This window comes from Mastigoproctus giganteus, chromosome 2 (genome assembly GCF_048544385.1).
Source record: "Mastigoproctus giganteus isolate SK-2022 chromosome 2, ASM4854438v1, whole genome shotgun sequence".
NCBI lineage: Eukaryota > Metazoa > Arthropoda > Arachnida > Uropygi > Thelyphonidae > Mastigoproctus > Mastigoproctus giganteus.
Window position 1 is genome coordinate 80693661 of NC_143576.1, and position 12104 is coordinate 80705764.

Consider the following 12104-nt stretch of genomic DNA (forward strand, 5'->3'; position numbering starts at 1 on the left):
TTTCTTGCATCATATGCCTCTACTAATGCTAATGCTAAAATGAAGATGAGATGTCTGTTATAGGCCAAATGACTGTGAAGAGTGTACTGAAAACTACATAGGCAAAAAGAATGGACCAGCAAATTAGAATGTCATATTTTGGATTGTATGTCAGATCATCATCAGCCATTTTCAATCCACTGCAGGATGAAGACCTCTCCAGCAACTTTCCAGTTCCTTCCGTTTTGTGCAGTGGCCATCCATTTACTACCGACAAACTCAAGAATTTCATTTGTCCATCTCCGTCGTTGTCTTCCAGGTTTTCTTCTAGCTCCTCTTGGGTACCATTCTGTTATTTTCTTAGTCCATCTGTCATGTCTTCTGTCTGTGCCCTGCCCAAGACCATTTTAGTTCTTTAGTTTTGATAAGAATGTCCTTTACTTGTGTTTGCTGCCTAATCCATCCTCTCGCAGCCATAAGAGGGGGAGTGAAAGCCTCTGGGGACTGAGGGCCATTTGTTTCGTTGTGCTGTCATCTGCTGTAGGGTTTCGTCTTTTCCTCTTCACGCTGACCAGGCGTCTTGAAGAGAACCACTATATGTTCGTTGCCACCTAAGTGATGTAACAGGGCTTACCATCGAGAAAATATGGATGAGTGGATTTTAGGGAGGCAGGCCAACTGGACTTCCCCTAAATCTTCTGAAATAGAAAGATATTGGATCCATCAGTGTTTTAGACTGAGTCTGATAACACACAGAATGCCTGTTCCCTTCTAAGCCCCAGATATTTGGATTAAATGTCAGATCATGGGAGATTTTAATTTTCCAGATATTGCTTGTAACTTGTGGATTTGCAGCTCTCAGTTGTAGAACATTCCCTGATATGCTGGTTGACTGCCTTTCTACATCAACATGTTAGGGAGACAACAAGAGAAAGCAGTATTCTGTATTCTTATCTGGTAATCATTAGTGATTCATCACATGTTAGGAATCTTCAAGTAAAGGAACCTTTACATAGCAGTGATCATAGTATGTTGATCTGGGATTTATTCAAAGAAATAACTACTTTGAATAAATCAACGGGTAAAGGGAAGGGATTTTGTTTTCACATAAATGATTCTAATGGGTTAGGCCACTTCTTTTTAATTATTTTCAGCGAGACCAACTAATGTTTATAAATAGTGTAAATGCCAAATGGGAAGTATTCAGAGAGGTAATCATAGAGGCTAATTAAGCTTTTTATACCAGTAACTAAAAGAAATTGTTCAACTTTTAGATCAAAATGGATGTCAGATGAACTTATTAGCTAGGTGGCAGGGAAATAAAATGAATGGGATGATTATAAATTATGAGAGAGGAAATGTAGTAATATCCTGCAGTATATATGAATTAGTCTGTAATAAAATTACAGAGAAAGTTAAGGTTGATTATGAGATGAATTTGACTAAGGAGGCAAAGAAAAGTAACAAGAAATTCATTGCATATGTTAGCACTAGAAGAAAAGGTTTGAATCAAATTAGTCCACTGGATTATAGATGGCAGAACAACTGATAATCCTTTACAAATAGCCAATAAACTGAATAGATATTTTGCATCTACATTCATACATGAAGATGCTTTTAGAAACAGGGCTAGCTGAAGTTTGTCTGTTATGGATTCAGAGTTAAATACTTTTATGATAAAAGAAAAGAACCTCTAAGAGCAATTGCTGCAGGTGAAAATGAAGAAAGCACCTGGAGTTCATGACTATGCAATCATTTTAAAAGAAGCTCTACAAAAGGTTGTTAAACTCTTGGCCATAAGAATGAGAGCATCCCTATATTTGAGAGAAGTCCCTATGGATTTGAGAAGTACAACTTTGCCCTTTGAACTCCTGTTCAAAGGGCAAAGTGTGTAATTGCACACCTATAAATTTGACCTCTGTGCCAGGTAAAATAATGGAAGTAGTATTAATGCAAGTTCACCTTGATAGGAAGGCAATTACAGCTTGCTTCTCTGAAAGGTAAATTATGCCTGATCAGTCTGATAAGTTATTGTGAGGCTATTATATAGGAATTGGATGCAAAGAATAATTTTGACTTCATAAGCATGTTGGGCCAACTTTTACCTGATAACTGCTTACACCCTGCATGTCATTGACTCCACGAGACTGTGGAAGTGTCCTCGGGTATCCTACACCAACTGCTGCATTCCACTGTATCCTACAAATGTTCAGTGGGATTGATATCAGGTGAATTTTGTGGCCAGAGGACCACACGAAATGCTTGAACATGATCTTCAACCATTCCTACATAATGTTGGTGTTATGACATGGGCAGTTGTCTTGTTGAAAGGGTCCAGTGGCATCTGGACTCTGGAAAATATTTGGAATGAAAACATTCTCCAAACCATGATACCACCACTGCTGGCCTCTTTTCATCCAACTGTGCAGTCTGGTTGCAGCCATTCACCTGCTTGTTGTTGCATACATGCATGTCCAACAGCATAATAGAGCTCGAACCTTGATTCATCGGAGCAGGTGATTCTTTTCCAGTTGTCCAATGTTCAGGAACGGTGCTTTCTCATGCCTACTGCAGGCAGAGATGTTGATGACGATCGGTCAGTACACATGAACTGGTTGCCTACTCCATAGGCTTATCCGAAGGAGCATCTGAATATATATATATATATATATATATATATATATATATATATATATTTTTTTCTCTCTCTCTCTCTCTCTCCTGGTTTTAGTCTGCCATTTATTGGGGGATTGTTAGCAATCTGTTGTCCCAGACAGCACATGCCAGCCACCATTCACCTTAACGGTCAAGCAGTGGTGGTCTCCCTGTCCTGGCACATTGGGTTGTTGTTTTCTGCGTTAGCAAGGGCACATGATGCAAGAAAGCAAGCTTATATAGCATCAGCCAAAACAAAAAACACACTTCTAATTTCACCCATCCACCTCCTCCTTTCACCTCCTTAGTCCTTAGGGGGCGTAGCTCAGATGGTAGAGCGCCCGCTTAGCATGCGAGAGGTACCGGGATCGATGCCCGGTGCCTCCAAAATCCTACAACTTTGACTAATAGATTAACAGTAGCCACTGGCAGAGGTGAAAGTGAGTCTTGCACTGCTTCTATTGGAATGAGCAGCACCCTGGAAAACAAGATGCAGGCTATTTCTGAGGCTGCTGGGAGTCATTGCGGTACAAGTAAACACATGGGTTGTGTTAGGGTAGCTAAGAATAGGAACAGGTGCAGGTATACTTGCAGGTACACCAATGCTAGGAGTTTGGTAAATAAATTTTTGATGAATTTGAGGTATTGCTCAGAACATGAAAGGCAGATATTGTTTGGATATCAGAGACATAGTGTCACATAGATATAAGGAATGCAGAACTGGAATTTGGGGAGTACAATGTGTACAGGAAGGATAGGAAGGGAGGAGGAGTTATACTATTAGTTAATAAACATTAAATCCAAGGAAGTGAAGCCCGTCGATATCGTTGGACAGTGCGTTGTCAAGTCAGTTTGGTGTGACATAAGCGTTGGGAGATCAAAATTGAGAGTAGGAGTGTGTTATAGGCCTAATGACTCTGATGAGTATAATAAGGAACTGTACAGGGAAATATTGGGCCAGTAAATCAAAGTCTTATAATGGGGAAATTTTAATTTCCCAGATATTGACTGGAATTTGTGGGTTAGTCACTCACACACTAGCAAGGCTTTTGTGGATCTATTGGATGATTGTTTTTTACATCAGCATGTTCAGGAGGCAACTAGAGGGAGTAATACTCTTGATCTGATTATCAGTAGTGATTCTTCATTTTTTTTTTTTTTTGATTTGGTAGTTATTGGCGCATCGGCTTCTGTGGCCATATTGCACCTCCCAAGGTTTTTGCAGTACTTTGATCCAAGCCCGAGGCGGGAATCGAACCCGCGATCTTTGGGTTGTCGGGCAGGTACTTTACCCACCCGGCTAGCCCGGTCGGCCGTGATTCTTCATGCATTAAGAATCTTCAGATAAAGGAACCACTAGGTGGCAGTGATCAGTGTGCTGAAGTGGGATTTACGTAAAGAGGTAACTACCATCAGGTGTAAAGGGAAGGGTTTTTGCTTTCGGAAAGGTGATTATGGTGGTCTGAGACGCTATTTATATTTTGTACGGTGGTGTTACCAACAGCAAATTCAAAATGGGAAGCATTCAAAGAACTTATCTTGAAAGCTACTAGGCTTTACATACCAATTAAGAAATATTGTTCAAGGTTTAGGTTTAAATGGATGTCAGATGAACTAAAGAAAATTGCATGGGATACATATAAATTAATGGGTGACATGGAATCCTATGATAGATTTTTTTTTTTTTTATGAAAACCCCAAACACAAAAGGTATCAAAACCTATAGTACTTAGTACCGTGTATGGGTTGAAGGAGAAGTATGGGGAGAGGGGGATGCTGGAAACTTTGCTCTAGAGACTAAACATGGGTTTTACCACTTCAAGTCTCCAATAAGCAAAGTGGTGGCATTTCACCGGTTGATGATGAAAGTCATCTACCTCAGCTGGTCTGTAACAAAGTCACAAAGGAAATTAGGCAGGCAAAGGCAGATTATGAGAAATCCTTGGCAAAGGATGCAAAGAAAAACAGAGTTCTTTACCTATGTAAACTAGAAGGAAAGGGATGAATCAGATTGGTCCACTCGATATTGATAGTTCAACTGTTGATGATCCTGCTCAGGTGGCTAACAAACTAAATGAGTATTTTGCATCTACATTCACCCATGAGGAGTTATTCAGGGAGGAGAATGCCAGAGGTGAGTTAAACTCTGGCAGTGAGCTGGATGACTTGTAATAACTGAGAGGAAAGTGGAGGAGAAATTGTTGAAGATAAACATAAAAAAGGCACCCGGGGTGGATGGGATCTATCCAGTTATATTAAAGGAGGCAGCAAAGGAAGTAAGCAAACCCTTAGCCATAATTATGAGCTTTTTTGGACTCAGGGGAGGTACCCATGGACTGGAGATGTGCAAATGCGACCCCAATTCACAAAGGAGGATCAGAGGGCAACACAAGTAATTATAGACCTGTTAGTTTAACTTCTATTCCAGGAAAATTAATGGAGGCACTGGTTAAAGATGCACTGCAGGATCATCTATACAAGACTTCAGTTATAGCTCGGACACAGCATGGTTTTGTTAAGGGCAGGTCTTGCCTGACCAATTTGATTGGATACTATGATGTGGTCACAAAGGAACTGGATGCAGGGAATAACTTTGATATCATATATTTGGATCTTAGAAAGGCTTTTTATACTGTTGCACATGGAAGACTGCTGCACAAATTGGAGCGTTTGGCATTGGAGGCAAATTGCTGCTATGAATAAAGGGATGGTTGAGTGGCAGAAGACAATGTTAATCAATGGACACTGCTTATCATGTTCAGTAATGGGTTCATTGTTGTTTTCTGCATTTATTGATGATGGTATATCAAGCTTAATGTCCAAGTTTGCAGACGATACGAAGGTTGGCAGGGTTGTTAAGGACACTAATGACAGTATGCTGCTGCAACAGGATCTAGAAAAGTTGAGTAGATGGACTGAGAGGTGGCAAATGAAGTTTAACATTGATAAATGTAAAGTACTACATATGGGAAGCAGCAACCCCAGAGTGACATATGAACTCTGTGGTACTACACTGACAGTGGTAGAGAATGAAAAGGACCTGGGGGTAATTGTGCTGGCAGATATGAAGTTTTCTGAGCAGTGCAGACAGTCTGCAAGAGTAGCTTGTAGTGTCTTGTCAATGATATGCAGGAATTTTTCTAGCAGGGATAAGGAGGTGATTATCCCCTTATATAAGGCAATGGTCAGGCCACACCTTGAGTACTGTATACAGGTCTGGAGGCCTCCTTCTAAGAAGGATGTTGAGCTGTTGGAATGAGTACAGAGAAGGGGAACAAGATTAGTGAATGGAACAAAGGGTTGCTGTTACGAAGAAAGGCTGTAATTTTGCAAATTACAGTGTCTGTAGACTAGGCACCTGCGAGGTGATCTGATTGAGGTGTATAAAGCCTTGAATGGTTTGAGCATGCTCAGTGCTGATGGAATTCTCCCTCTTGCTCAGAATAATCATTTGAGAGGGCATAAATTCAAATTGAGGAAAGACAGATGTAGGATAAATGTGCGGAAGTTTGCCTTTAGCCAGCGGGTGGTTGGTGGAACAGACTTCCATCCTTTGTTGTGGAAGTTGATAGCCTACATAAATTTAAGGCTGAGCTGGACAGGTACTTGGAACAAACTGAGGGGTGAAATGGTTGTTTTTTTTTTTTGGCTGATGCTGCATAAGCTTGCTTTCTTGTATCATATGCCTATGCTAATACACTCAATTTTTACTGTGGGTGATTGGGTGTTATCTGAAATTCATTAACATGACGTGCATTTAACAACATTGAAATGCTTTATCCATGAAGAACAAAGGCTGCTATAAAACAAAATATCTGGAATTTTTGGACTGTCAGGCAGTCTATGATTAAGATTTTTCAGATGTGTATTCAAACAGAATGCAGTCATGTAACAAAAAAGAAAAAAAAAAAGCTGTAACTTGGAAATAAAATGATTTTGAGTATATGTTTATATAAACTCTTTTTTTTTTTTTGTCATTGTTTTCAGGTCCTGAATCAGCCCTGAAAGTACATATTATGAAATATGTACTTTATATTATGAAATACATCCTTTATGAAATGGTAGACAATAATTATTAAAAACTATTTTTTCTTTTTTATTTAATTTTACTTCTATTTCATTTTACTTCTGTTTCTTCTATTTTGAAAGCATTTTTGACATATGCTGTTATATAAAATATGGCAAGTGTTTATATAAAATATGAAAAAATTAAACATTTTGAAATTTTAGTATTAACAGTGACAAATGATGGAAGGAAGCAAGCTTCATACAGTATCAATAAAAAAATAATGCCTACCTCATCTGTATGTTATCCCGGAAAGAGTAAAAATGCCATCAGCATTTAGTTTCCTTAATACATTTAAAGCCTTAAACACATTGGTCAGGTCTCCTTGTGGATACCTGGTTTCATGCACTGCAATTTGCAACTTGGTACTGTTACCAAGTCTTTCTTGGTAACAGTACCCCTTCACATCCTTGATTAATCTGGTTTCTCTTCTCTGTACCCATTCTAAGAGATCCACATCCTTACTAAAGGAAGGGTATCAGACCCTGTATGTAGACCCTGTACTTAAGATATGGCTTAATTGCCTTATACAATGGGATAATCGTCTCCTTGTCCCAACAGGCAAAATTCCTGTATGTCATTGACAAAACCTCACGGGCTGGCTTAGCAGCTTGTTTGCCCTGCTCAGATGAACATCATATTGGCTGTAAAATTGCCTGTAATCTCTTTCATTCTCCACCACCTTAAGTGATTATCTTTAAATAATTGGCACATTATTTAAGGATAATCACTGCCCATATGCAGTACTTTACATTTATTAATGAAAATTAATAAATGTAATTGCCACTTCTCATGTCCATCTGCCTAATTTTTCTAAGTCTTTTTGCAGTAGTATGCCTTGGTTCCTGTTGTTAACCACCAATCTGACAATTAACCCCAGGGGCTCCCATCTGGTGAGTATGGGCTTGGCACACCCAGGGTCTTGAGCTAGATATCATCATTCTTCTCTTTCTTGGTGATTCCCTTTTGACTCTCTCTTTGGGTAACTTGAATTTTTTTTTTTTTTTTTTTGGCTGGTGCAGCATAAGCCTCAGGCTTCCTTGCACCATGTAGCTAATAATAATCAGCAGTCAGCAGCTTGAAATGCCATCATCAGTATCATTAATAAATACTTAGCACTGAACCCTGAGAGACTCCAATAAAACATTAGTCTAAGAAAAGCAGTGTCCATTTATAAACTGCCCACTGTCTTTTGCCACCCAGCCACCCCTTTATCCAAAACAGTAACCGTCCTAATCCCAAAATGCTCAATTTTTCATAACAATTTTTCATGTGGAACAGTTTTTTAAAAGCTTTACTGAAATTTAAGTATGTGATGGCAAAATTAATTTTTGCCTCCAGTTCCTTTCTTAATGTGTCATAGTAGCTAAACAGACTGGTCAGGCAGGATACCTCCCTTAACAAACCCAGGCTATGATTTCCTTATAATTTCATTCATGTCAAGATGACTCTACAATAATTCTGTAACCACTAACTCCATTAATTTCCTTGGAAGAGAAGTCCAGCTTACAGGTCTATAATTGCACACTTCACCATTTAACTCCCTTTGTGAATATGGGAGACAATTCCACATCTCCAATCTATAGGAACCCCCCTGAATCCACGAATGCTGTCATAATTATGGCCAATGGTTTGCTTACCTCCTTTGTTGCTTCTTTTAATATAATTGGCTGGATCCCTGTAGCCCCAGGTGCCTCATTTACTTTTAGCTTCAACATTTATTTCTCTTCTACTTTCTTCTCACTTACCACAAAATCATTCAGCTCCTAGTTATAACATGGCATGCTTCTAGTGTTCCCATCCCAAAAATGTTGTTTTGTAGGTGAATGTAGATGCAAAATATTTAATTTAGTTTGTTATCAATGGTATCATCAGTAGTGCCGATTCATATCTACTGGGCCAATGCGATTCATCTCTTTCCTTCTAGTGTTAACACAATCAAATAAATCGTTTCTACTTTTCTTTGCATTCTTAGCCATACATTTCATATCTGCTTTACTTGAAACTAAAAAGATTTTTTATAATCTGCCCAAAACCTTTTTACTGGCTTGATTGCGAGACTAGTTTGTATGTACTATAGGTTTACATGTCCCCTGCTAATTTATAAATCCCATGCATTTTTCTTCTCTTCCACTAGGTCTCGTTAGTTCATCTGACATCCATTTAAGTCCAGGGACCCCCATCTGGTGAGTATGGGTTTGGCAAACCCAGGGTTCTGAGCTGGATATCATCATTCTTCTCTCTCTCTCTCAGAGTAACTTGGAAATTTTTTTTTTAGGTGGTGCACCATAAGCCTCAGGCTTCCTTGCACTATATGGCTAGTAGTAGTAATAATAATCAATGTCTAAACCCTGAACAGTATTGCTTAGTTGGTATCAAAAGCTAAGTAGCTTCTATTTTTATGTTCTCTGAATGCTGCCCATTTAGAAGCTGCAGTTGGTAACATTATTAATTGGTCCCACTGAAAGGAATTTAAAACTGTCAAAGACAGGTTTTAAATTCCTAACAGAAAACTTCCTTACTTTATCCTTGATAGTAGTTATATCAAAAAATATTGCATTCTTTTGTTGCCTCTCTAACATACTGCCATAGAAACTAGTCATTCAATAAATCTAGAGAATTTCTGCTTCTGGTGAGGAACCAATCCACAAGCTCCAGTTACTATCTGAAAAGTTAAAAGGCCCCCCCCCATTATTTGACATTCCAACCTACTGACCCACTCTTCACCTGTTTAGTTGTTCATAATCATGTGGCTATAGCAGACTCCTACTTTCATTTTAGTTGTTCCAGTGCTTATCACACATCGAATTAACCCAACATTACAGAGATAATCCACTTCATCTGAGTGTACTGCCATAGATTCTCTGAGAGCATTACTCCCTTTTTTCCATCCTGTCCTTCCCATACGCATTGTACTCAGTGTTCAAATTCGACATGTATTAGCTTGTGCCATAAAAACCACAGCAGATCTTGTAAGCTCTGACACCTCACATTCCAGGCTGCTGTAGGTCCAAATAGAAACATTCCAAGAATCAATTTGATCTGTGCTTGTAGCTGCTGCTAATCCATTAGTCTGTGTCTGATTCACCAAATACTGCCTTAATACCATCAGCAAACATTCTTGCTCCTCTTCTACTTAAGTGTATCCCATCCCTTAAAAACCCTCTCTTCTGCTAACAAGTGCAGACCATGTTGTGAATAGTTTTACTCCATGAGCCTTGCGCATTTTTCAAGGGCTGAACTGATTTGATATTGCTCTCGTCACGCAACAGGCACAGAGTAGTGAGAGAGCTGCGGCGCAGGGAAGAACTAAAGATAGTAATTCTTCCACGAACCATGGCCTAATAAAATGTTTGCAGAACTTTCTAGAAAAGGACATGATACAACCATGGCCTAATAAAATGTTTGCAGAACTTTCTAGAAAAGGACATGATACAGAGGGGAATGTCTTTCTATGTATTTGATGCAGAGATTGTGAAGAAATTAGACACCAACTCAACATTCTGAGCATTTATGAGAGTTTGAAGAGTAGGGTAGATGCCCTCAAAGGAATTAAAATGAGGGCCAATCAAGCACTCAGCTGCCTAACTCAGTGCCAGAGCTCACACTTGTGCATCAGGTAATAAAGCTGTAATCTCCAAAACAGAATGTGCTGGTCCCACAGGCGTTAATTACTGTTGGTGACTATTGTCAGGGAAACAGGAAGTATGTTGTGCAAGAAGGATAGGTGAAATATAACCAGGGTATGTCTGCCAGGGGCAAAAGTAGATGACATAGGGTAGATATTATATATATTTTTTTAAGGGCACAAAAGGTAATATTTTTGTATAAGTTGGAACTAATGATATTAGGAGATCTTTGAATTTCCTTAAGTACAGGGCAATGTTGGGGAAAAAGTCATGAGTTAGGATTGAATTTAAAAGTGTCTGTAATTCTGCCCAGACACAATAGCAGGGAGTACATATTGAGAGCCTTGTCAATCAATTTGTCCCTGGAGAGAATGTGGAAAGCACATGGGACAGAATTTTTCTCAGCATTATCTGTGCTTGTTAACAGAGACTGTTTGTTTTTACAGGGATGGGGATACACTTAAATAGAAGGGGTGCAAGAATATTTGCTGATGCATATCAAGGCAATGATAGGTGGATCAGAAAACTGCTATCTTGGGGGAATACACAGACTAATAGATTAACTAGAGTTGCAGGCAGAGGTGAAAGTGATTCTTGCACTGTCTCTATTGGAACATTCAGTAGCCTGAATAGCAATGTGTCGGGGATTTCAGGCCCTGCTTTGGTTCATCACGGAACAAGTTTGTTATTTGGTTTTTAGGAGCATTAGCAACTAAGGCCATATTGCTCCGGGGATATGCGGTGGTCATTCCCTGACCTTTCCGTATTTGGTGGTCACAGGCTCGAACCCCGGTCTACCCAAGAAGCTTGTGCTAAGCATTGCGGCTCCTGGCTACGGTGGTGCCACTGAACAAGTAACTACATGTGCTGTGTTAGGGTAACTAAGAGTAAGAACATGCATGTACACTAATTAGGAGCATTGTAAATAAATTTGAACTTTAATTACTGATTAAGTCATCAAATGCAGAAATTGTAGGGATAGCGGAGACATGGTGTCATTCAGACATAAGCGATGTTGAATTTGATTATGGGGCGTACAGTATGGACAGAAGGGATGGAGAGGTTATGCTCCTAATTAACAAGCATATCTTAAATCTAAGGAAGTGCATCCAGTCAGCATGAGTGATCAATACAATGTTGAATCAGTTTGGTGTGATATAACCGCTGGGAAAACAAAATTGAGAGTAGTAGTGTGTTATAGGCTTAATGACTGTGATGAGTATACCAAACATCTATAGAAAGAAATAGTGTGCCAGTAAATAAGATTGTCTTATAATGGGGGATTTTTAACTTTCCAGATGTTGACTGGAATTTGTGGGTTCGTCATTCACAAACTAGCAAGACTTTTGTAGATTTCTGGGATGATTGTTTCTATAGCAGCATATTAGAGAGGCAACAAGAGAAAGCAATACTCTTGATCTGGTTATCAGCAGCATTAAGAATCTTCAGATAAAAGACCCACTGGGTGGCAGTGATCACAGTGTACCAGTGTGGAATTTAATTAAAGGCATAGCTACTGTCAATGGTAACTGGGAAGGCTTTTGCTTTCATAAGGTTATTGCATTGGACTCAAAGTTTTTCAATTATATATAATGGGACCAACTGATGCTGTTACTAAGAGCAAATTCTAAATGCAAACCATTCAGAGAAGTAATTATAGAAGCTACTAGGCTTTTCATACCAATGAAGAAATACTTTTCAAGGCTTAAACCCAAATGGATGTCAGATGAACTATTGATACATGTGGCAGAGAAGAAATGTGCATGGGATGCATA

The 12104-nt window shown here is 39.1% G+C and overlaps 1 protein-coding gene across 3 annotated transcripts in view; it reads left to right on the forward strand.

Annotated features, from left to right (window-relative positions):
- The window catches only part of LOC150089360 (E3 ubiquitin-protein ligase arih1-like), a 269746-nt gene that overhangs the window by 2868 nt on the left and 254774 nt on the right, over positions 1-12104 (forward strand). The gene's annotated exons all lie outside the window — the stretch shown is intronic.